Source organism: Mus musculus, chromosome 13, assembly GCF_000001635.26.
Source record: "Mus musculus strain C57BL/6J chromosome 13, GRCm38.p6 C57BL/6J".
NCBI classification, from domain to species: Eukaryota; Metazoa; Chordata; class Mammalia; order Rodentia; family Muridae; genus Mus; species Mus musculus.
The window spans coordinates 72,246,161-72,273,739 of record NC_000079.6 but is presented as its reverse complement, the minus strand read 5'-3'; positions in this window follow the sequence as shown (position 1 = coordinate 72,273,739).

Sequence of the window (27,579 nt, the reverse complement as noted above, 5' to 3'; positions counted from 1 at the left end):
TCTTACCCAGTGTTTTTCTTGCATTTAAAGCCATAGTAACTATTACTGAACTATTACTCAACAGCTCCTTTGCTTTCTAAAATGATGGTCTGGGGGAGATTGTCTTATATTTGACATAACTGTATTTCCATAATGACTCTATAGATAGATATTTGGATTTCTTTCCAGAAAGAATTCAACTTTTAGAGTAGTGCTGTGGGTTAAGCTTGGTTCCCTGAAAGTTGGGCTAGCTAAGGAAACTGATACCTCAACCCTCTTATACACTAGACATGCTTGGGTATTGTAAATATGTCCAGAGAAAGATTGTCTCCAAGACCAGCTGCGCAAATCTCAATGACAAAACACAAGAAGCCTATCAACCCAAGGCAACATAACTATTCCTCAAATTACCAATTCCATAGTCATGTCTTCCATTAGGAGTAGGTTAGATGAAACCTAGACAAATAATTGAAAAGAATGAATATAAATATGTTCAAAGACACGAAAGAGATTGCAAATACATCCAGGATGAATTTCAAAGAGAACAGAAGACCGAATAAGATCAGGAAGTCAATACAGAACTTGAAAACAGAATTCAATAAATTGATAAATGTATTTAAAAAAACCAAAATGAAACACTAGAAATAAAAAAATCAATTAAGTCAAAAAAGAGCTCTGTGTAAAGCCTTAAAAATAGACTGGATCATGGGAAGAACAGAATCACTGGTTTGAAGACGGGGAAGAGAATGTTCAGCAATGACAGAATATAACTTTAAGAAAAGTATGAATTGATCATCTGGGATCTATGGAACCCATTGAAAGAGCAGACTTATGAACTAAACAGCCTTAGAAGAAAAAGAAGAATTTCATGCTAAAGGCAGAAAAAGCATTTTCAATAAACTTGATCAGGCAATTTCCCAAATCTAGATGAAGAGATGCCAGTCTAGATACAGGAGGCATTTGAACACCAAATATACAAGAACAGAATTACATGACTGTACCATATTATAATTAAAACTCTACATGTGGATAATAAATAGAAAAAAGTCATATATGGAGGTAGGTCCATCAGAATAATATAACATTTCACAACAGAAAGTTTAAAACCCTGGGAGACTAAGGGTGATTGTGAAGTTCTTAGTGACAACAGCAGCCATCCCAGACTATTATATCATGCGTAAATATGAGTCACAATAGAAAAAGAAAGCAAAACATTCCACTGCAAAAACAGGCAAAAGGAATCCAGAATGGAATCCATGCCCAGTAACCCAGCTCTACAGAAGATATTTAAAGGAAAAATTTCAAGCCAAAGAGAAGATAAACAGATCCATGAGACCACAGAACCAAGTAAGTTACACCTGAGCAGCAGTCATGCAAATGAGGAACAGGGAAATATCAAAACTTGTTCAATAATCAGCAAAGTGTCAAGAACTAATAAATGCCTTTTGACAAGAGCTATGAATGTTGCTGGTCAAAATTTCCCAATTAAAAAACACAGGCTAGCAGATCAGATTAAAGAACAGGATTCATCTCTTTATTATCTTCAAGAAATTCACCTCACTACTGAAGACTGATGTGAGGGTAAAAGAATGAAGAAGTGTTTTTAGCCAAATGCAGCTAGGAGAGATGCAGCAATTGTTCTAATAATTGATAATTTTGGATTCAGACCAAAACTAGTCCAAAGAGAATGAAGAAGGTCACTGGCACTCACACTGTTTAAGGGAATGGTACCCTAAGAAGACACAACAATCCTAAACATGTAAAACTCAACATAAGTGTGTCCAATGAAACATTCCTAGAGGGAAATACACAAATTGATGTAAACCTATCACCGGTCCATGACTTGGCTGCCTTATTCTCACCAACAGACAGATTGCTCCAACAAGATTTCAAAGAGACATTGAAATACAATGGTATCGAACAGTAAATTGAGTAACTGAGCTCTATAGGAGATTCTATCCAAGTACTGAAAATACATTCTTCTTCAGCAGGCCTGTGGGTCTAGCTCCAAAATAGATCATACAACAAGACACAGAAAAATCTCTTAAAAATCTGAAAAAAAAAATTGTCACAATAGGGGCCATCAAGCTGAGAAAGGCATCCACTTGTATCTGAGTTACTAGGAACATATTTTTCAAGATTATCAAGTGGAGGTAGACAGCTGCATACACTGGACAAGGAAAGAACCCTACTGGTACCCATGAAGTGCCTGGAACACCTTTTGAAACTCAGTTGACCTCACTTGACAGTGAGCTCATCATTAAATTGCAGAAAGAAATATGAAGTCCCTAGACTCTAGTGAATAAAGGGCTTTAAGTCTGTGGGTCAGGCTACAAGTGAAACAACTAGTCAGTCAGACTTGTAGTGGGGACAGAGGGTAGGATCTGGGGTGAACACAAGCAAAAGGATAACGAGCTCCACCTGGAGTTGTTTAGGAGCTAGCTGATAATATCAGCATCAGGAAATGCCCCAGAATATGAGAGGAGACTAGGAGTCTTCAAGATTGGGCACAAGGATCATCAAGAGCCCTATACATTCTGTTGATTTCTGCCAAGTCTCTCCAGAAATGCTCTTCACTAAGAAGTGAGTCATTGAATGTTATAGCAAATCTCTAGGACAGTTCACACGCTGTGATTGGTCTATGCAAGAAATAAATGGTTGGCTTTCGGGCTTCAAGGAGAGACTGTTGAAACTGTCCCCTGATCCTGATACCCAACAGCGTTAGTGAGTCTCTGGTTGCAGCAAATATCCCGTGTGTTCTGGAGAATATTCTCCAAGGTACCCCCAGGGCACAGATCCAAAGATAATTTCCTTTCCTGGTGACCAAAGAAAAGCAAAACTCCAGGGAGTGGTGACTAAATGGTATAGCCTCCCCTCAAACTTTGACTAGGGGAAATGAAGAATGCAGGTCTCACCTATGGTCCCACCCTCTCTTTCCAGAGATTTTGCCGTTCATGTAGTAATTACTTACTCGAACTTTCAGCGTTCAGTTTGGTGCTGTGTAAGGCTCATCAGTAATGGTGACCTAGCTTATGTGTACTGTCTCCCGGAGGAAGGAAAACATCATGGAACCACGGCAGACTGAGGGGCAGAGCCAACAGCATCATAGTTACTAGGTGGGTACTGGTCTTCAGATATTTGGTTGATCCATACTGAACCTCATTTTCCTTTAACCATCTTTGCTCTGACTTAAGTACTCCAAAACATTATCACCAGAGAGCTACTTCCATGGAAACCTGATTTTAAAAGCCCATTCAAGTGGCCTTGGGGCCTGAAATATTTGCAGGAGTCCCCTGGTCTGCTTCCATATATACCCCACTTCCATATACACCCCAGGTCTCCTGCCTGCTGTCTACCCAATGTAGCAATGGCTGACTTTGAGAACCCGAGCACAGGCTCCTCATAATTCTACCCTGTTTGGAAAGCTTTAACCCCTCTTCCATCTGGGAGACACATTGTATCACTTGTTAGACCTTCTACAATCCCCTCTCTAGTCCTGGGGCAAGTCAATATTATTTGTGGGCTCCCTCAGAAGATCTCCAAAATGGGACCATGGATCTGCCTGAGCTGATCACTCTCCTATCTAAATTCTTTCTCTAGTGTATATTCCTGGGTTAGCATACAACAGTAGCCAGAATCCATTTATTGACCCAAATTGAATGGACAGAAAGTGACACCATGTTGTAGTATGGTACATATGCCCTGGAGACTAGAATGGTGTACTGGGCTTTGAAGACACATGCTCTAGCCTCATGGGGTAGTTTTCAAGTGATGAGAATCTGCAGTATGGAAAAACAATAGTCAGAAGAGACTGTGATAGAGGAGTGACAGATGAAACTGTGCCAGGAACACTGTATGCAGTCCACAGCAAGGTAGAGAGTCTTAGTCAAGGTTTCTATTCCTGCACAAAGCATCATGACCAAGAAGCAAGCTGGGGAGGAAAGGGTTTATTCAGCTTATACTTCCATTGGTGTTCATCACCAAAGGAAGTCAGGACTGGAACTCAAGCAGGTCAGGAACCAGGAGCTGATGTAGAGGCCATGAAGGGATGTTACTTGCTTCCCCTGGCTTGTTAAGCTTGCTTTCTTATAAAACCCAAGACTACCAGCCCAGGAATGACACCACCCACAATGGGCACTGCTCTCTTGATCACTAATTGAGAAAATGCCGTACAGCTGGATCTTATTGAGGGATTTCTTTAACTGAAGCTCCTTTCTCTGTGATAACTCCAGCTTGTGTCAAGTTGACACACAAAACCAGCCAGTACTTAGAGTCTGGGAATAACAGGCTTGGTCCAGATGTCTGCATTGATACACAGGACTTTTGTCTTGCATGATGCCTGGTGTTTCGTGGCTACTTGCATCCTCTGGCTTCAAAAATGCTCAAGGAGCAGCATTGGTCAAGAGGCAATAGCATCTTGTGGTATCATAACAGAACCTCAGGTTGCTTTTAGATATCACATCTGATGCCATCTCTTCCACATGATAGGTCTGTAACCCGGAGCTTCTGAGGCCCTTAAACATTTTTTTCTGGATTCAGCCAGTTGTGCCACTTTCAGGGATTTATCATCAATAGGAGCAGGTTTGGGGCACTAGAAGCATGGATAAATGGGTACTCCCACTCACTGTTAGAACTATTAACTTCAAGGGCAGCTGATGACAAGCTGCAACTCACCATCTAATTTGAAAGATGATCATGGTGCCAGGACCTGCAGCAGTTCATCAAGACAACAGCAGGAGGTAGAATATGTTCAGCAGAAATAAGCAGGTGCTGGGAAAGCAAGCAACTGATTGTCACCAACGCAGACAGGTTTATCCCTTGCAAAGAGGCATGGGTACTGTCTCAAACTGCTGCTCTTGCTTGCTTCATTTGGTCCCCCAGAGTCCCAGTGATACAAGAGCCCTGGAGAGGCACCCTGTAGTTCATATGTCCCAGTCGGTCATTAGTCACAAATATCACCCCAGCTTTTTACCAGCTTGCAGGTGACAGATTCCTAGGAAGAACCAGCAGAGGTCGGATCAGTTTGGGTACTCAGGGCTGACTTCACATAAGTTTTGTCTAAAGGCTGGCATAGAGCAAGCTCAGAGATGCCTAAGTCAAGCCCCGTTAAACACTATTGAAGGTACTTACTAGGATGAAACACTGAGTTTCCAGCTAGTTTGGGATGCATTGAGAACCAATTGAGATAATTAAAATCTTTAAGGGGAATTCTGGTCTTTAATTGACCTGAATCAGTTTATGTTCAAGTTCAGTGAATAGTTCTTAGGGCTTTGCTCAACGAAAATGTGACTGAAACAACTGTAAAATTGGAAAAAATAAAAGATGCTTTGTACTCTAGGTTGTTTTAGAAAGGTTAGGCACAGGGCCTCAGCATATATTTTTCTTCCATGGATCTATTTTCCCACCCCTAGGATGGCCAATGCAGAGACCCAGTTGAGGAGGACAGATGCTGCTCAGGGCAGTGCCCTCTGGGCCCCCAGGGCTGCCCAGAATCTCTCTTTGAAAAGCTACTTTCACCATGACCCAGGGACAACAAACAGTTGTGGTGAGCTTGCTCTACTTGGGAAAAGGACCTGATGGGGACCACGGTTGTTTCAGAAGGAAGGGATTTCTTGTCTCTCTTTCCTGGAGATCTGTTCCAGTCTCCATCATGACATCATGAGGATCTCATGGGTGCTGCTGCAGGGCTCTAGAGATTGAAAGGAAATGCCCATTCTAAGCACATAGGTTAACTAGGAACAGGAAACATGCCACATATTAAGGCCCAAAATACTGACATGGTGTCCCTGGGCTTCTGGGTAAGTGCCTTAGACAGAGCCATTGGTAACAGCCCAAAGAGCCCTTGCTGGTGCCTGCAAGTTCACCAGCTCTCTTGGATGACCCTCTCAACTTGTCCCTTTTTTTTTTTTCTTTTTCTTTTTCTTTTCTTTTTTTTTTTTTTTTGCATAATGTCCCACTATGAACTACTTGGAAAGAAAATGTACCCCACCCACCCTAGATGCCCAGGTGAGACTGATCAAATTCTTTCTAAGGTCATTGCCTACTTTCTGTGCTCATTTTATGTGCAAATCATTGACCAGATGGACAGAGGATATCTATGGGAAAGCCCAGAGTTGGCTAACTTGTCATGTCCCCTCGTGTGTGAACCCCAGGGCAACTTCTGGAGAAAAAGAAGTCATGGTTACACTGAGCTTCGTGAGATAGGTTCAGTGATATGCCAGCAGCACCTGGTCTTCCCTATAGCTACAAAGTGCAGGGGAACCTGCCCATTTTTTTGCCACTCATTTGTTTGCTAGGCATAAAAGTGGAGCCCCAACCAGTGAACCCATGAGCTGTGGATATGGCTTCTCATTTTAGCGGGCAGGGTGAAAGGGGGACCCACAAACCCAGTGTTTAGGACTCTATGGCACTCATGGGGAGTGCAAGGCCCTTGCATTGGGACTGAGCCTGGTACACACCATCCAGAAGAGATTCTCAAGTCTGAGGACAGTACCTGGAGGATGTGACCCTCACTGCTGTGAAGTTGATAGTAAAGAGCTGCAGAGCCCTTGGGGAGCTCTAACTTTCTTTTTGTATCTAGAGTGTTAACAGTATTTGCTTTTGTTTTGTCTTCCCAGAAGGCTTCTAGATGGCAGGACTGAGGACACAGGTGACAGCTGCAGCTACCTAGGTATGGGATGGATCTAGGGGAAGAGTGAAGGAGCCATGTTTTGCTCACAGAGTGGTAGCTGCCCAGTCAGAGGCACACTGAGGTAGGTCAGTGAACACTCATACTCTGTGTTTGCTCTATACGAAGCACACTTGGCTGTGAGGGCTCTTGTATGACCAAGGAGCATGGGTCTGTGTGAATGCCAGGATGTTGGAGGAGAAAAGCATGTGTGAAAACATGCAAGGACACTCACTGAGCAGAACTGCCTTGCTGACAACCTCCTGCTCAATGTCGCCCTTCTGCTGTGCCTCCCAAAGCCACTGTAGGGCAAGCATCCTTGGCTCCAAGTCGCTGGCTATTTCCTGACATCACCACTATGGTTCTGACACTGAGACAGAGCCAATGAGCTGTTGTGTGCTGTGGAACTCTTGTGGCCATCTTTCAGGGTACGGACATTTTACATCCCTCCCGAGGCCCAGTGTGGACAGCTCATTGGCGAGAGACAGGCATTTTCCTGACCTCTGTGGCCAACTGCCATGGGTACTGTTCCTGGCTGTCTTGGAGTTTGAGAATTGGCCTGAGGAGGCCAGCTCGGCATCAGCTGAGGACTGGGATAGACAAGGGGAAATAAATGGCGGTAGCCTGTTGTTTTAGGAAGGAATGCCATATGGCCTTCCTTGATCTTTGCTTCCCTTCCTAAAACCCATCCAGGGAAGCATCAGCATGTGAACAGCAAGGGCTGCCTCTCACCACATTTTACACTACACAGGGCCCTTTGTTTTTAAATGGAGCTCCACAGATTATGGTCCACTTAGCATGCGGCGCCGTAATACTTTATTTCAATATTATATGACATCGTTAGGGACACTTTATGCTGCCGTTGTCCGTGGATCATAATTCTGTCTGCTCAATCAGCTTCACTGTGAGTCAACTTCCACCGCACATCAAAGGCAGATAACGGTTTTTTTTTTGTTGTTGTTGGTTTTTTAACTTTGCTTGCTTAAAATGATTTCCCTCTAGATCAAGATGCAGAGTGCAAAATATTAATCAGTTTAAATAAATATCAAGACTACCCAAATAATATGAATAATTGGCACGGAATAGAGCCTACCGCCCAGTGCCCAGCAGCTGGTCACGCTGGCGCGTGGCACCCTCTCAACAGTCTTTGAGATAATGACTTTGGCATCTGCCGATGAGTGCTTGCTACTGCCCACAGAATTTACAACTCGCAAGTGGGAAACAGAGGCTCTGACAGAACTTTTTTATGCGAGGTCTTTGAAATTTATTAATGTAATGCAAACACAAGCCTTCCAACCCATTAAATTGTTGATGTTATGCGAATCCACTCTGGAATTGCAGACCCTCATTAACATTATTTGCATGTTAATCTGCATCTTTTTAATTAGTGATATTATTTATGCACATAATTTCCGCCTACTGGTGCCAAGGCTGAAGCGCATTAATTAATCTACTGAGATGCCAAACTGTTTATTTTCCCCCGTACTTTTATTTGTTTACATGGTGTTTTGGATTCAGGGAAAATAAAAAAGAGCCTGAAGAATAAAAGCAGAAAGACAAGATTAACTAAAAGCTCTTTTTGTTTTCATAATTTAAATTGTAATATTAGCCAAATGTTGTGTTTCTTCCCTTAGAGATCGGTTATTCAGTTACATTACCTTGATGTATTATTAAAATTTATAATGGGCTCTAGAGGCTTCTGTTAGTTCTTGCCTTCATTTACAGAATATACTCAATGTTATTTTAATCTTCCTACAACGCTTCCATGCATAGGCAATGATGAGCCATCCCTTGCGAATCGCCAGCGTGCTCCACTTTGCACAACTGATAAACATTTAAATAAGCCTTTTCAGAAAAGAATAGCATGGAGAATCATTAACCCATTGATGGAGTCAGCTACTCCTCAGTAATTCATCTTTCCGTAAACTAGGTCAACGGTAAAATGCACCCAACCTGGTGATATCCAAGCATCCCCATCATTGAAGTTGCAGTTGCTAGGCATGATCCAGACTTGCATGCCCAAATGTATGTGCATGTGTGTGTGTGTTTATGTGCATATACACAGCACAAAAATCTTAAATGCCTGACAAAAAAATTGTCCTATATTCTCTATGCCAAATTCTGGTTGTGTGACTCTGAACCCCGCAGTAAAGAGTGTAATTCAAGAACAGTATAAAAATAGCATAATTCCCAGCCATGTCACCTGGCATGTACCATCCACAACACATCCCAAGAGAATCCTCCAAGCAGTGTGAAGAGACCCAGTGAGTGCACATAGAGAGAGAGAAAATGATCCTTTTCCAACATCCATCTCTCAGGGATACAGGCCATCTCTGCCCATTCTAAGAAATAACTGCCAAGAAAGCTGACAGCTACCCCTAAGTTCACCCTAGTTCAAAATGACCTCATATGGCACAAGTGACTAACCAATCACCACAGTGGTCCCCTATTTAATCAGGGGGCTGGAATCTATTGGGCACCGTGCCATGACAGAATGAAGTTAGATGGAGTTCCTTCTGGCTGACACTGTTTGAATAACACACGATGCCAGGTTGTAGTTCATTTGTGTAATGACTGAATCATGGTCTGCCTCCTGGTTCATAGAAGGGTCAAGGAGTGGGATTCAGTTGCAGCGGGAGTAGGAACACAAGGACAAGGCTGGAAGTGGGGGGACCAGGGATGTAAGTCAGGAGCAGGCATGCTTCATCAATGATTCTTAAAAGCATGTTCTGCTATTTTACAATATAATATTTTGTTTACTATACAGATATCACTCTGGAATTTGGGTTTTATTTTCATTAATTACCTTTCTGTGTGGCAGTGAGCTGTGCACAGGCAGCCTGGTCCCCAGTGGAGCTCACTCTTTGAATCCCAAATACCTGGCAGGTGGCTTTCACCTGCAAGGGACAGAAGGCCCATTTGCCATGCTCTCAGACACAAGGCCCCAGCTCCATAATTCTGTGGCCATCAGTCACATAGGACAATGCCCCAAGCTCCTGGTATTTCATCTGGATTCCACCCCCACAGTTACCTGGCAAGAGCCAGGCATGCTCCTCCCCACAGTTACCTGGCAACAGCCAGGTAGGCCTAGCCCACTATAAAATGGGCTGTTTGCCCCCTCCTCCCTCTCTTACTCTTACTTCCTTACTCTTAATCTTGCCTCTTGCTCTTGCCTTCTTGCTCCCCATCTTTCCCCCTTTCCTTTCCTCCTCTCTCCATGTGGCCATGGCCTGCCTCTACTTCCTTACTTTTCCCCCTCTCTCTGCCTTTCTACAATAAATGCCTTAGAATCATGGACTGTCTCTTCTCATCGGGACCCACCATGGTGAACAACGAAGCAGGTATTCCTTGAAAGAACCTTGCCTAATCTCATGCATGCAAGCCTCCTACAGAGCAAGCCAGTGGGAACCAGCCAGAGCTCTCTCCTCCTGCCCCTTTCCCTTCGCCTCAGTGCTAGAGCCAGCCCCGCAGGCCCCCACTCTGTTCTCAGCTCTTCTTCAGCATCCAGCGGCGTCTGAGGTGCCCAAGAGTAAGAAACTGCCATCCCTGGCCTCTGTGCAGGTCCAGGGACCCCAGCCAATTCTGGCAGGTTCACGGGGATCTCAGACTGAGCTCCCCCCCATGGGGTCCTGCAGCTTCTCACAGCCCAACGCCTGCCCATAGGCAGCATTGGGTGCACACAGTTAAGCTTCCAGCATCTTGCCTCCACGAGTGGCCCTAGCCCTGTAGCAGGCTGGACTCGGGATCCCACTTTTAACCCACACCATTTGTTTTGTGGGATGCCTTTGATTTTTTCCCAAGCAATGCATGATGGGCATATCTCAAGCATATCTCCTCTGCTTCCAGATTGATGAAGATGTGGGTCAGTGGGAGCATGTATCACCAGAAAGCACGAGATGAGCTTTGGACAAGTGAACTGCACTTACTGATGTATATCTCTTTTTTAACTTTGCAGGTGATTACGTAAGAGTAGTGTCCAAAGTAAGACAAGCGGGAGGGGGGGATTTCTTTATAATTTTATGAATAACTTTAAATAGATTATATTGTGTGCATGTGTGTATGAGAGTCTATGTGAGTGTGTGTATGAGAGAGAGAGAGAGAGAGAGAGAGAGGGAGAGAGAGAGAGAGAGAGAGAGAGAGAGATGCAGTTAATGATGTGAAATTACACAGGACAAACTAAACTGAGGGAATGAGTTCTCTCCATCCCTTCCATGTGGGTCTTGGGGCTCCATTCAGGTTATCAGACATGATGACACATGTCTTGTTTCTCTGAGCCACCTCATTGGCTATGACTAGCTTCCAAAGTTGTCCAATTATGACTATTCTTTTTTCAATTGAGAGTATGTGCAGGAAAAAAAGTAGATACACTAATGATGTTTTCCACCCGACACCAAGAGGTAATGCACTTCCCTCTGGTCTCTGTGTAAATGTGTATGTGTGGGAGCTCATGCGTGTGTTACATACACTCAGGTGTGTGCAAATGCCACACCCATGTACATATGGAGACAGATGTCCTTCTCCATCACACCTTGTCTTATTTCTTTGAGAAAGAAAGGGTCTCTCAGGGAATTTGGAGCTAGGCTAGTGACCAGCAAATTCACCCCAGAGATCTTTCTACTGCCTCTTTTTCTTGGTATTGCAGTTAAAAGTTTGTGTATAACCACATAACCACATGTAGACTTCTTATATGGGTCTTGGGAAACTGGGTTCTTCCTGCTTTTCTAGCAAGTGTCTTCACCCACTGACCCATCCACTAGCCTCAGGTGGTAGCCTTCAAAGCTGAGCCTGGAAGCATGGAGCAAGGGCAAGCTTCCTGGAACTTGATGTAGCAACATTGGTGAGGTCCCTGCAATTTAACTTTGAATTCTGGGGTTGGCTGATGTGAGGCTTCTGGGAACAAGTCGACAATAGAGTTGGTTCCTTCGCTTAGGGTTAGACTGTTTGGAATTCAGACAGGTCTTGTCTTTCTTCTGTCAGAATTAGAAGCTTTGGGGGTGCACCTGTGGCTCTGAATAGGAGGTCTTGTAGGTCAGTGGTGAATCCCATTTGCAGTTGTCACACCCGTAAAGGTCTTCCTCTGCCTACTGTTGGCTCTTGTCCTTTACAGATAGTCACAGAGTTCTATAGCAGGACAGCATGTTTATACTATGCATGGCAGTCATATGAAGCACACTATAGCTTATTTATCAGTTGCATGGTGTACACTAAGGAGTGTTTATCATTCACATGAAACACATGACAGCATGTTGTTTGGACACTCGTCTTATAGTAACACACTTGCACTCTGACAAACCACCTACCCTATGTGTACCTCTTTTCACCATGTAGCATTTGATAAATTCATCTCCACTCCCACCGAGGATACTCTGTGACTCACACAGCAGCATGCCATGGCTGGATAAGCAGTATCACTGGTGTGAGAATATCATGGCCATCTCAGAAACAGGCCTTGGGCTCTGTTCCTTCTATGTTATGTCTTGATCAGTGATTCCAAGATGAAATTGGTGAATCGGCAAGAAATCCCTGTGCTAATGCATCAGACAGGCTGCAAAGGAAGCAAAGGCAGTTGGGGCATTGTTTTTTTCTTATGAGGTTATAGTCCACATTCAGTGTGTGTGTATTTCTATGTGTGTATATGTGTGTGCCTGTACATGTGGGTGTGTGCACGTAGGTGTCACTAGAGATGGAACCTGGGTACTATTCCAGTACTCTACCAAGCAGGTGTTCCTAGCCCAAGTATGACTTTGAATTGCAAAAGGAGTTTCTATTTTGTAACAAAAAAAGTCTTTTCACATGGTTGCAAGACTCTTTATTTGATCATTTAGTCATTCATAGACACTTTTATTCATTTATATTCCAGGCATTTGTGACAGGTTATGATTAGAGACAACAAGGTGATGGGGGATGCATTTAAGACTTCTTGGTAACTGACATTATAATATTCAGATGTTATCGTATAGCATGACAGCATGCTCTTGTGGTCTTAATTAAAGTGATCCCTATGCCACACATCATATGGAAAGAAACCACCTCACTCCGTGGTCTTTACTGGTATAGTTTGGATTCTGTGATTATCTATGAAACCCTGCTAAAGAGCTGACCTTCACTGAGCATTCCTCATCCCTGCTCCTACTGAAGGTCTTCTCTGTGATGAATTGTGCTCCACGCCCCTACCCATGGGTGCATGCAGTACTCCTTGGTGTTTAGTTTACAGCCTCTTGAATTATACCTGGTCTCTAAAGCACTCACAAGATGGTCTTAAGTACAGCTCACCCTTTTCTATTTAATTTCATTTGCTGTTAGTGTTTGGAGGCTCTCCAGTGAAGCACTTCAGAAAATTCAATAGGATTCCTGCTCCAATTAATATAGGACCCAATACTGGAGCAGAACAAGCTCCAAGCTTAGCTGAGCATAGACACTCCATCAATGGAGGCCACATCTGGGGGAGTGCATGGATACCATAAGACATGGTATTCTGAATGATCGGTGAACTGTGTCACCGTGGAGTCCTCCTTGGCTGAACCCAGGCAAGATTTCTGAAGCCCGGTAATGCATTCCTAGTTACCTGATGAGGCCCTGGGCATCTTTGCGTTGTTGTGATAGTGATTGACTTTTCATTGTTTCCATTACACAAATTGAACGGATGCTGAGCTCCTATTTAGGTTTTGTCTTCCACTCTGTCTGGTGCTGATGCAGAGCTGGCTCTCGAGGCATCATGGTGTTTTATACTCTGGCTGCTACTACTACTTCATCTTATGGCTTGGGGCACAACAAAAGTTGATAAATATTGTCTTTAAAATTGATGGGCTGTGTAGTTTGAGGGACTTCTGACTCAGGGTAATAATGGCTTCCTAAGTAAATTGAATTATAGTGATAAAGAGCTGGGTGAGGGCAGTGGCGGTGCACACTTGCTTTCTCAGTATTCTGGAGGCCGAGACAAGAGGATCACCACCACTTCTGAGCAAGCCTGGGCTACATAGTGAACTCCAAGTCAACTAGGGCTACGGATAGACTCTGTCTTAACAACAACAACAACAACAACAACAAAAAAACCAAAGAAACTTAGTTATAACCTATTACAATGTTAACCTCAATTTCATGCATTTGTCACCAGCTACAAACTTCATATCCCATCCTGAAAGTCTAGCCAACATGCATGCCTCCAGATCTTCCTTATGGTGGTCACATATCCAACAGAAGCTCAGGACAGAACAACAGATTCTAAGTCATCACTTGCCTCCAAGATCCTGCTAACATTGTTGTTTCATTAACAAAGCATTTTTGGCTGTCATAACCGATCAGCATGGTAGTTCTTTCTTGATGCTGCTTATTATAAATCACGTTGCAACAGCACATTATTTTGCAAGGAATGAAAAGCACAACCATTCCCTGTCAGCTGGAATTAACTGCCAGGAAAGGATGGTCTTTCAGAAAGGAAGGGAGTCAATTAGCATATGGAAATCTGTTTTCTGATATCAGCCTATACTTGTTGACACAGTAAAGTGAACAATGTGTGTCCAGGCAGAGAGTAAAGTCACTTGAAATGCTTCCTTGCTGTAGTTGCTGGTTAATAAGCAAGTGCTGTTTGAACTACGTTATTATTTTTGTGTCTAGTCATATGTGGGATTGGTGCCACTTGCAAAGGACGTCCCCAAGCAGTACCCAAAAAAAAACTTGAACTTGCTGAAGTCAGACCTGTTGCAGTGTCCAGTGGCTCCCGACTCAGGCCTTCACATTCTTCTTGTTTCCCAGTTGTGGTGGATGAGGCTGCTGGCATTTAGCACTTGCTCTGGTTCCAATCTGAATTGACTTTTGCGTTTGTCTACCTCTGTGAGTATCGGACAGAATTCTTTTAGTGGATCAAGCTCCTGATCCCTCCCTGACTGGGGGCTGTGGAACCAGCCCTCTGTCACCAGAAGAGGGGTGGAACCAGCCCTCTGTCACCAGAAGAGGGGAGGACATCCCCTTTGAGGGAGTGGGCAAAACTGAGCTCTCTGGGATTTCATTTTCTCACATACTGGAAATCTCAGTTGTGGGCACACTCTTCTCTGACCATCTGCCCACTCCAGCTGGCATGGAAGTGGTATGTGCTGTGTTAGCATCACATTTGCTGGACAGAAAAACATTGGGTAGTACACTAAAGTCTTTCTGGAGGACTAGCTTTACCCAAGTGTGGGTTGAGTAAGAACACCCAGGCTGGGTTGACAGTGGTGATGAACTCAGAATCCTTCTCTCTAAGGGATGCTAGTCTTCTTAACAGACACTGGCTCTTTTCATCGATGGCACAGTCAGCGCCACTCTCTTATCTGGGCAGCAGTGCTTTCAGGCTTCAGATGGGTAAGGGGGTGGGAGTTCTGGGAACTTTTCTGTCAGAAGGAATCCATTGCAGGTGCTTGAGGTGGTTATGGAGGCAATTAGTTCAAGGGTCAAGATAGGAGTATTTAGCCCAGGAACTGCCTACAATATGTAATAAGAGAATTCGTTTTCAAAATGTTCACAGAGAGTCAAGATGAGGCCACAGTATGCCATCTCCAGAATTAGAAAGACTCTCACGAGGCCAGCATGAAGAGGCATCTCTCTCCACTTAGATTCTAGTAAATGCTATAAAAGCAGCTAATAATCAACAGACATGAGCTTTCTGACGGTAGAAATGTGAGTTGTATGTAAGCCTTTCTGTTAGTCCCCTCTCTACCTGTAATAAACAGACATTTCTTTACATCTCTCCAAGAAGTCATACCATTGATATCTGAACCAGCGATAAGCCAGGGTGGAGTATGCATAGAGGAAATCTCACCGTGTTCCCTTTCCTACTGTAATCCTTCTGTTTATTATCTGTCAGGTAATAATTTGGGTGTCTCTGGTTGGCTATAGGCAGACAGAACATGGTGTAATTCACTAAAAGCAAAGGCTACATTGTAAGAAAGCTGTGGTGGCAGTCATATCACCAGAGTTATTGGTGACAAGATGTGCTTGAATCCATGTGAAAAAGAAAAAGAAAGGAAAGAAATAAGGAAGGCAGGAAGGGAGAGAGGGAGGGAGGGAGGGAGGGAGGGAGGGAGGGAGGGAGGGAGGGAGGGACGGAGGGAGGGAGGGAGAGAGGGAGGAAGGAAGGAAGAAAACCAGATGGAGGGGCTTGTCTGCGTCATTAGGAAGCAGATATATTGTTATCTGTGTTGAGTTGGAGTTTGTAGAAAAAAAAGTTGGTGAAAAGCAAAATGCTATACTTGTGAGTTTCTGGGAGGCTTTACAAGCAAAACAGTTAGCTGAAGGGGTAAACAAAAGGGAGGGGAGAGCAGTTCTCCCTTTAGGCCCCTTTAAGCCCCTGCTGAAGAGGATGGAGACCTCATAAAGTGTGACTCAATATACAGGCTCCCTAATGAAATGACTGTGACCTGGCCACTCTTCGTTGCCAACTTGACAATATCTGGAATCAACTACAATCTAAGCAGAGCATCTAGGAACTCGTATGGAGGGTTTTCTTATTCAGTCAGTTGATGGAGGAAGACCCAGGCTAAATCTGGGCTATTCCTGCTGGTGGCAGCCCACGTGAGAGGAGGAGGCTTTTGCCTTTTGCCCGCATGCCCTCACTATTGATGGCAATTTCATTTATCCTGTTTCAGAGGCATTCATTCATTGGTGTGACAACCTATTTCTTCAGGATTCAAACATAAACTGAAGACCAGCAACTCTTTAGGACTTCCCTGGGATTCCAGTGTAAGGTTGGCATTCTTGAGGTATCCAGTCCTGGGAACTGAACAACTTCTGCATTCTCAGCCTTTGCACTGGGAGATAACTAACTGCTAACTAATCACTGGCACTATCTGGAACCCAGCTCATAAAGGCCATTCTAATAAGCCCCCTATACATATTCATTCTATCAGTTCTGTTCCTTTAGAGAACTCTGACTAATACAGTGACCAGGTCAGAACTGTTCCTATGACCAGAGTTCCAATGTTGAACTGTGGATTTATTGACCACTTATTACTGTGTGAACCACTTGGGCTTCTTTTAGTGGACAATGAAGAATCAGGTGTACCTTAATTTACAGTACCACCAAAGGCATTAAGGTTAAGGGTAACAGTGGATAGATATGGAGACAGATTGGCACAGGTGATAAAATTTAAGCTAATTCTATGTTGGGGGAACCCTCTGCCCCCTTTCTCAGAGATACTGTGCACATCTCTGCCAGTGCAGGAAGGTACACTGGGTGAGTGGACACTGATAAGTTCTACCAAACTAGAACATTTAACATGTGTAGTTGTATGAAATGGAAGCCCGCAAAGTTGAGTGATTTCTGACCCAGCTCAAGTCCCTATCAATAGCCAGGTATGGTTAGTAAAGTAGCTAGACAGCCCATTATAACCAACTGTGGATTAGACAGAATTAATTAAAATAGTGTATCCGATCAGTGCTCTTTTGATAGAGCAGTTGATGTGAGCATGAGATCCTTTCATGCTATAAAAGACCTGGGTTATTCTCTTTGTCATATTTACTTAGATTCTAGAGTATGTGGTGTCTTCCATTCCCAAACCAATTCACACTAATTTATATACTCACTATAGACAACAATGGCCCTTCAAAGCACTTCCTCAAGGTTGTTTTCATATTTCCAGTACTTTTCATAGGATGGTGGCCTGGGGATTCTACATTTTTATTTTGTCTCTGAAAAAAAAATCGTTATATAGCGTATGTCCTAGTTTCAGTCCTGTTGATGTAATAAAATACTTCAACAAAAACAGTGCTGAGGTAAAAAGGTTTATTTCACTTCATAATTCCAGATTATAGACCATCACTGTGGAGGAGGCAGCGATAAGCCTTAATCATCACAATAAAGAAAAGCTCCTTACAGGGATGCCTATAAGCCAACCTAACCTACATCCTTCCTCATAGAGACTTTCCATCTGAGGTGATTCTTGATTGTACCACCTTGACTAAATTAACTATCACAGATGATAGAAGTAGTGGGTGAGAAGGTGTGGAATCAACCACAGATTATGGGAGCAGATGAGAATTCAGAAGTGAATGCCCTTTATAACCTCCACCCACATCCCATTGGTCCCAAGCAAGTATATTCTCCAAGTTGCAGTTCCTGATTGGCTGTCACTGTCATAGCAATCTCTAGGCTCTCGGGAAGGCTTCAGTTTGGCTCCCATGCAGCGGTTCCCTCCACAGCTGTTCTTCTTACAGGGAGCGTCATAGTTTTATATTCAGGTGCAAGGAGATAGGAAATTTACTGCAGGGTATAAGAACTGGGTACAGCTATGGAAGCTTGTCCTAAGTTTGAGAGACTTATAGCTGAATAAGATGTAAATTATTCCTGCAAAATTAGTGAGAAAACCAAAAGCAAGATAGGGGGACAGTTATTTGGCTTTTACTTCCACATCATTTTTTGTCATTGAAGAAAGTTAGAACAAGAACTTAAATAGGACAAGAATCTTGAGGCATGAGCTTATGCAGAGGCCGTGGAGGGGTGCTTCTTATTAGCTCAGGCCCTGTGGCTTGCTCAGCCTGCTTTCTTATAGAACCAAGTCCACGGATGGCACCACCCACCACGGACTGGGCCAACTTACACCAATCACTAATTAAGAAAATGCCCTATGGGCTTGCCCTATGTTATAGAGGCATTTTCTCAATTGAAGTTCCCTCTTCTCAAATGATTACTTGTGTCAGGTTAACATAAAACTAGCCATCAGAACCCCACAACAGCCAGATCTATAACTGTAAAGTCAACAGCTGAAGAGCTTACACTCAGAAGGCACTCTGCCTAAGTGAAAAAATACAGTCCCAGAATGCACAAGTTAACTGATTTAAAAATCCAGTGCTAAAGGTTCATTTTCTTTCTAGAAATAGATGTTTGTCCAAGGAAGTTCCCAAGACTTCTGCATGAGATAGGCAATTGCAATTAATGTTGGTTACCCACCTGAACTGAATAGGAAATGCTTATTATTAAAAATACCGTGTATTTGCTATTGATACAGAGACAGACAGATTGATCAATGAAATTGAATTAAAGATCCAGAAATAAACACACTAAACACACATACCTACATACACTTCATTTTGACAAAGAAGCCAAAACCATATAATGGAAAAATGATGCTGGTCTAACTGATTGAATGTCTACATGTAGAAGAATGCAAATAGATCCATATTTATTACCCTGCACAAAACTCAAGTCTAAGGGAATAACGAACCTCAACAAAAAACCCCAAATATACTAAATTTAATAGAAGAGAGAGTGAAAAATAGCCTTGAACACATTGGCAAAAGAAACAATTGATCCTTCGCACTCAACATAGTTACTGTGGCCCTTGTGTATCATGAATGCCCCCTCCTCACTCTTATGTCTGATAAAACTCTTAGGTAAGTGCAAATAGCTCCCAGATTTTCAGAAGTATAGGGCAGGCAAATGAACTGTTAGGTCAGGCTGGAAGTTCTGTCTAGGGCTGAGGAGAGGGCCACAGTTTTTGTTCTAGAATCTGGCCTCTCTGCTGCTATTCCCTTGTTTTTGCGATGAAAAGGCTGATTTTCTTCTTGAACTCATCTTCCTCCTACAACTGTCCCATTCTTATAGAAAGAGTTGTCACCACATTGTGTTTCCATGATACTGAATTTGGAAGAGTCCTGTTTTGGAGACCACAAGGTTTTGGGGTTCCTAATATACTTAGTCTATGCCTAGCAGATCCAGACCTTGACCTGATGGGACTTTTAATCAAGGCTTCAGGGAAGTTTCCAGTCACTGCAACACAGAACATGCTCCCTTCACAGAAATTACTGACTTTTGATAACTTTGAATCACTATTAAGGTTTCACATACTCCATCATTACCAGCACTATTGGATACATATTTATCCCAAACTCCTGGTGCCAAGATAGCAAAGGAAATGATTTATAATCCAGCCATGGAGTATAACTCTGTTGGCACATTGCTCAGAGCATCAGGTTTCCATAGAACCAGAAGTTCTGAAGTGCCATTGGAGTGTCCACTGAGCTCATCCTCAGAACAAAATCTCTTAAGAGTTATCCTTTCATGCTTCTACATGAGTAAGTAGCTAGTTTCATGCATGTTTGCCATTATTTCAACAACAGAGCCTATAGACCAACCCTACATATTTGGGAAATACATTCTTGATGTTACAGACTAGCTCCAGGCTTTTCAGTTAGTTGTTTTGAAAGAGTAGTAAACTCAGTGCTCCAAGGTATGCTAATCATAAAACAGATAGCGACATTCCTCCACCCACCCGCTTCCTGGGTTCAAGGAGTGTTCATTCAAAGAAAGTCACCCTGACCCACCCTGACCATTGCTGGAACCTGCAATGCAAATGTGCTATCGTTAGGGGCTCTTAGAAACTGTCTTGAGAGTTAACAATTACCAGGTGTTGTGTCCGGCCAGCAGACCACAACTTGGGTTCTAGCCTGGAAAGGCATTTTGGAAACCTGGAAGAAAAGAGGGGCTAGGTGGCGAGAGAAAGAAATGTAGCCAAGACAGTTATTTTGATCAAAGCTCAAATTTTATTGTTGCGACACTAGTTATGAAGGAAGGGGGAGGGGACCCGATTCCCGCCGAATAATCTCTGGTCCAGTAAAAAGGTGAGCACGTGTGTGGCTCCAAACAACAAAGCGACAGGTTCCAGCAGTGGGCGTGGCAGAACGAATGAGCAGGAAGCTCCACCCCTGAGCAAGCAGGTTTCAGGCTGGGGGAGGGGAGACTACAACAGACCTCAGAATCTCAGCACGGGCAGCAGTGACTTCTGTACATAGACATCCAGTGGTGCAAGGAATAGAGGAGACAGAGAGAATTTTTTGCACCTTATCCCGAACTTGCTCGGGGTAAACGTTTAGAACCCTTTGGCATAATTGCTTTTCCTGGACATAGAATGATTTTCAGAGCCAGAAGCAGATGCATAATTTGAGACACCACAGCAGAATTCAAAGGCCAGAGCCCCCTTTAAGGATTCTGGGAGTATTTTAAGATGGTAACTGGATGTGGTGGCTCTGGTCTATGATTTCAGTACTTGAGAGGCTGAGGGTAACTTGGATTGCATATTGAGCTTGAAATTGGCCTGTGTTACAGAGTAAGATATTAGCTCAAGAGAAAACACAAAGAAAATCCATCAAACAATAATCTTAGATGGAGCCCTGTTGATGAAAAAATGACATAGACTACAGGAGAGCTAATTGGTGTGACTTAGACCTTGGTTTCCTTTTAACATCAAGCCTGTCTGGGTGACTTGGAGATGCCCCATTCCCAAGTGTAGCCCATGATCCCGGCTTCCAAATCTTGCTGTCTGAGGTCTCCCATTCATTCATGGTGTCCCTGATGAGACATCATTGACTTAGTAGGAGGACACTAACTGAGGGGTCATGGCAGAAGCCTAAATGCAACCATGTAGGTTTGTTCATCTATAGTAAGACATATGCTCCACATGTATTTTAGCCTTTCAGGTATTTGTAAGAACAACACCACACAGCTTGTAAGCTGGTAAGCTGACATCATAGAGTCCACCAATGCTGATAATGTGTCAAGCAACCATGGGACTGTCAAAAGCAAAATAAAGAATGAAAAAGAAGAATTTATTAGAACTATTGGTCTGTACACTAATTTTAAGTGTTTCACAGTCAAAGTCACAACATCAGGTCCATTGCTGTGATAGAAGTTGAAGGTAGTACCCTCTAAGAGAGCTCCTGATAGCTACAGAGAGATCTCTTTATGATACATTCAGAATTTCACAGCCCCATTTCCTTAATAGTTTAAAAAGTAATTACAAAATAGAAAGTAAGTTACTTTGTTGAGATATTGTAGAATTGTTTTTAGTATGAATACATGATAAACAATATCAAAATTTTCATAGAAAAAAAGAATAATATGATTACTGAGACACAGCTGCCAGTAACATTTTATTGTGTATATGTGCCTTTGTGTGTGTGTGCTGTACAGTATGTGTGTGTGTGTGTGTGTGTGTGTGTGTGTGTGTGCGCGCGCTCACTTTGAGATGAAGTCTTGCTGTGTCCCCTATTCTGGTCTTGAAGTCGTGGTCTCACAAACATGATTCTCTTACCTTATCATTTTGAAGAGTGTTGATGAAAAGCATACAGTAAATTCCCACTTAGTCTTCTTGTCCAGTGACATCTACTTAACTAAGCATTTTTACTGTCAGTCCAAAGCATTTGTGGGTGTGTGTAACTTGGAGTAAACGGTTATGGTTGTGGTGGGAGAATTATTGTGGACACTCTATGTTTCACAGTCCAGTATGATGGAGTTCCTTAACTCTTTTTGCAGTTTGACTTGCACAAGAAGTTTTGCTTTCTGCCTGCTGAGCTCATGTTCATAAATGTGAGTCTAAGCTGTGTGTACAGCTCTGGACATGTGGCTCAGTCACAAACGACTGACCAGATGTATACAAAGCCTTTGGTTTGATCTCTTATGCAGTGCAGAAAAAAATTATGCTCATAGCTGTCATCCACACTTAGAAACCTGCTACTTTGCAAATTAATCAAGCACAGAGTATCTACTTAAAATATATTCACACATCATTTACTTATCGCCATAACTATCCCTTTTGACTCATAAGTTTTGCCCTGATATCTATGACATCTGATAGTAATATTTTAACTTTGTTATACTTTGACATATTTCGCCCATGCATGTTTTGCAACAGAAAATTTAAATACTTTTGATGTCACCTTAGTTAGGTAGAAATTCTGCTCTTGCCTTCTTAGCAGGAAATTCCATCTATTCTCACTTATTAAGACAACACATCTATTTGGCTCCATGTCTACTCCCAGGGTCATTTTATTATACTCTTTGGCTTCTCCAGTTTCTACATTGTTGCAATCTAGCTCATAGTTTGCCTCTGACTTCCTGGTCCATCTGCCAGTTACCTAACTTCTTTATATTGTATCTCTTTCTCAGTGAAGGCTATGCCTCATCCTCCCCCTCTTCACTGCAGCCTATAGGCTTTCATAAATATATTTTCTTTTCTTCCTGATTATTATCAAAAAGTGATAATTTTTAGTGTTTTAATCTTCTTTTGGAGTGCATTAAAATTCATGGTGAGATTGTCAACATATAATTAACATGACATGGCTTTAATCTTCATCAGGTGGTCTGGAAATTACATTTCTGCCTACTGAGAGATGTTTTTCTGATTGCGTTTCCTTTGTTTGGCTTAAGGGATTTCTCTAGCATCCTCCTTCCCAAAGTTTACACAAACCTCTGCAAGCACAGAGCACAGAATCTCATGATTTTATTGCTCATGAATAATAACTGTAGAGGTAAGGGATTCCCACTTCCACAGATTTGGAGTTTACTCTTAAAAGTCCAGATTCCAAGGCTTGAAAGATGGATCAATGCTTAGAAGCCCTTGAAGTTTTTGCCAAGGACCTGGATTCAGTTTTCAAGATCCATATGGAGGCTCAGTGATGTCTGAAACTCCAGTTCCAGGTGATATGCTGCCCTCTTCTGGCTTCCACTGTACTGCACACATGTAGTGCACATACATGCAGGCAGAACTCATGTTCATCAAATAGATGAATGAATCTTGAAAAAGTCCAGATTCCAACAGGGCTGTGGGATAAGCTAACAAAGGATTTATTCTTTTGCATTGTTTGCTGGAAAATATTTTCTGTAAATATTGTTCCTGTTTCTTGCTGGAAAACAGTCAATTTTGGATTTTCCCATTCACTTATATATTTGTGCTTTTAAATACTATCTTAATTATAGTTGATTTATACTGATTTATATTTACATTTATACATATATTCAAAATCCTAGGTATCCATAGATTTTCAGTTCTTTTGTTCTTCAAAATTACTTGGCTTATTTTTTGATCCTATATATATATATATATATATATATATATATATATATATATATTAACTATATATTCATACACATATATGTACACATACATATACACATAACCACATTCATATACATTCTGTTTAGAGTTTGGCTAAATTTCTGCTGCAGATTGTTTTAGTTTTCTTTTTGTTGCTATTATGAGATACCATGAGCAGAAAGAGTATATTTTATCCTATGCTTCCAGATAAGGAGTCCATAATGGTGAAAAAGACCAGGCATCAACTTGGGGCAGGAACCTGAGAGGTCATATCTCATGCTCATGTAGGAAGTCAAGAGAGCAAACTGGCAAAGGGTGAATCCTCAAAGTCAATCCTGAGAACATTGCAAGGCTGAACCTTCTAAAGGCTCCACAACTTCCCCAGACAGAAAGCACCCAGACATATGGACAACACCACCATGAAGAGATGAAATACTTAATTACATGAACCCAAGTGGGTATATCTCATTCAAACCACTATAGAATGATAATGAATTTGGAAGAGCTGACATTGTAATAATATAATATAATATAAATATTCTAAATCAACATACCACAGAAATGACTAGTTGTCCATGTTTATTTCTATACTATTCATAATATCCAACAAATAGAAACAGCTGGAACATTTATCAACAGATGAAAAGATAAAGAAAATATGGTTCATATGTGCAATGGAATTGCATTTTGCTACAAAGAATAAAAAATTATATCACCTGTATAGAAAGGACAGAAATGAAGACATTATTGTGTTATATTAAATAAATTATAACAAATAATGAATAATAAAATTATATCATCTTTATAGAAAGGAGAGAAGTAAAGATATACTTGTGTTTTATGAAATAAACTATACTAATAAAGGCAAAGTTTTTCCTCACAGTTGGAATCTAGAATAACACATATACATTTTTATGTATATACCAGTTTGGTTGAGAAATGTCCTCCAAAGATTTAGGCATTTGAATGGTTGGTGATGCTATCTCAGAGAGGTTTAGGAAATACAGCCTTGATGGAGGAGATATTTCACTGCTGCAGGCTTTGAGAGTATATAGTCTCACCTTACTTGAAGTTTGGTCTAGGTTTTGTGCTTACATGTGAAGATGAGAGTTCTCAGCACTATGCCTTCCACATGCTGCATGCCCTCCCACCAAGATGGGTCCTTATCATCCTGGAACAATGAGCCTGAAGTAAAATTTCAGCTTGCTTCTCTGCCCTTATGGACTCCCCTCTGGAACCATAAACCAAAATAAATGCTTTCTGCTTATGGTTCTTACCATGGCAACAGAAACAAAACTAATACGATCTTGAACAGAAATTCAACCAAACTCACAAAAGAATCCTTATTCTGTGAAAATTGAAAATGATGTATAAATGCAGAATATCTACAATCTAGGAAAAGTAATTTTGAACAAGTTTTCTCTCATTGTTTGCTTTGATCATGATGTTTATCAGTGGGACAGAAAAGAGAATAATGTATACACACACACACACACACACACACACATATGATATGAAGGTAGTGAAAGTCAATCCAGCGTGGACTATGAGAAGAGAGGAAGAAGGAAGGCTGCTTAGTAGGAAGGAAGAAGGGCATTAGAAAATGTGGGGAACAGATTAAGGGCAAAGCATAATGATGTTTTCATTTTGGCTGGCTCCCGGAAGACACTTTCTTAAAGCCATCTCTGTCCAGCTCCAGTCTAGAGTCAATGGCTTCTGTAGGTCCTCATTCCCAGATCTAGGAAGACCTGTGAATACCTGGGCTACCTACTTAGTCTTGAGACACAGAGTTACTTCTAAGTTCTACCGGAATAGAAACACACTGAAAGCCTCTAGATGATCCTCTGCTGTTAAAGTTCATTGACTTTATTAATCACACTGATTAGCATATTGATAGTTCAAGTTCCAAGCAATACTTTACTTCTGGAATGAATCTTTAGTCAAGAGATTGTCTTCTTGAAAGTGGTGACTTGGTTGTACAGACCTGCAGTCTCAGTTCTTTGGCAGAGGGATGTAAAATTTGAGGCCAGTTTGGTTAGCTTGTTGGGATTTTATATTCAATTTTTTTTTTAAAGATGTGGTTGGAGGGTTGCAGATATAAATCACTGATAGTGTGTTTGACTAGTTAGGCTTAATTCTCATTATTAAAACAAAAAGATGAAAAGAGGAAAAATGTTACTGACTTGAATTTCTTTCTCCTAATATTTTGCTTAGTGTGGTGGTTAACTTTTATATCAACTTTACACCAGCTAGAGTTATTTGAGGGGATGGAACCCCAGGTAAGAAAATACCTCTATAAGTTCTAGTTTTAGAGAATTTTTAAAAATTACTGATGTGAGAGAGCCCAGCCCATTGTGGGTGGGGCCATCCTTGAGCTAATGGTGTTGGGTTCTATAAAGAGAGCAGACTGAGCAAGCCATGATGAAGTCAGTAAGCAGTAAGCTCCCCAGTGATGAGCTATAATCTGGAAGTGTAAACCAAATAAACACTCTTCTCCTCACCTTGCCTTTGGTAATGATGTTTCATTGCAGCAACTGAAACCCTACCTAGGACTCTTAGTTATAGTTTGGAGATGGTAGTTGCTTCATGCTGAATGGGCGTGTACACACAGGAGGGAGTAGCTGTAAAGCTTATAGATGATCAGAAATCAGTGCATGCTTGAAACGCTTGGCAGTGTGCCGTTTTGAAGACAGTTTTAGAAATCAAAGTTCATTCCATTTAAAGGAAGCCACCCAAAATGACAAGCTCTGTAGTGAGCTTTTCTGCTTTTATCTTAGAATAAATGCATCCAAATTTATGTTCATTACCAAATTTGTCACAGAAGAATCATTCATGATTCACTATGTCTTTGTACTGTTGTTGGTTTGGTAGAGGTGTCCACTGGGTTGTTTATTGGCAACTGTATCTTCTTTTATTCAATTTCTAATCAGGCTGCCTAGAGATTTATTAATTTCATTGATTTATCTTTATAAAAAGTCTTCAGTTAAAAAATTACATGTATTAAATTTCTATTTTACTGATTTCTTCTCTTAAGCTTAATATTTTACCTTCTCTGATTTTCTTCAGATTTAGAAATATCTCCCTTTTTTCACCAAAATGGACAAAACATTGGTCCCTGTCACATAGACCTCTGCATGGGTTATTTCTGAGACCTGCTTCCTTGTGCTCATGTGGACAGTCTGGCCTGCTTCCCTCAGCCACCTGTCATCTTCCTGTGGCTGACTATCACCATTGCTCCATAGGGCTAGACTTTCGACAGTGATATGAGGGTTCAGAGCACAGGCTTATAGAATGTTTAGTTTTAAAATTACTACTTGCAAGGACAAAATCCATTTGTGGTGATATCTCAGAGAACTTTAATTGCCCATAAGCAATGGAAAATCAAGGTGCAGCTGGGCTTGATCACTATGCATGAATGGAAAAGCACAATTTATAACGTCTAAAATAGTTATTGTATTTTTAATTCCATGCGAGTGAGTGTGGTTCTGTGCATCCCTGAAGAGGATATCAGATTCCCTGGAGCTAGACTTTCAGGCAGTTATGAGTCACTAGACAACGGTGCTGGAGATTAAACTCCAGTCCTCTTCAAGAGCACAGAGCAATCTTAACCACTAGAGCAATCTTTCCAGACCCCCAATTTATAATATCTACTTTTATCCTTGGGATATGTCAGAGAAGAAAGAGACTTCTCATTAGTGTTGGGGATGTCAGTCTTCCTTTAGAAGACCCTTTATACCCTTTGCCATTCCACCTGGAAAATTAAGGCTGGCAACTCCTTGAGGAGGTGAGGCCCTGGATCATATATGGCAACCTTCTGCATCATATAGAGGTGGTCTGGGTGATCAAAGGCAACTTACTATGTAGCTTGAGAATCTCACTCTGGAGAGGAGTCAGGAAATGATAGGATTTGGCTAATTAGCAACGAGCACATCAAAAGCACATCATAGAAATACTAAGACCCCTCAACCTATGTAATAAATATAAGGTAACATCTATAAGACATTAGAGAAATTAAAATACAGGAGTAACTGGAGAGACCTACTGCATTCTCTGTGTCAATGAGTGAGATGCAAAGGCACACACAGAGAGTTT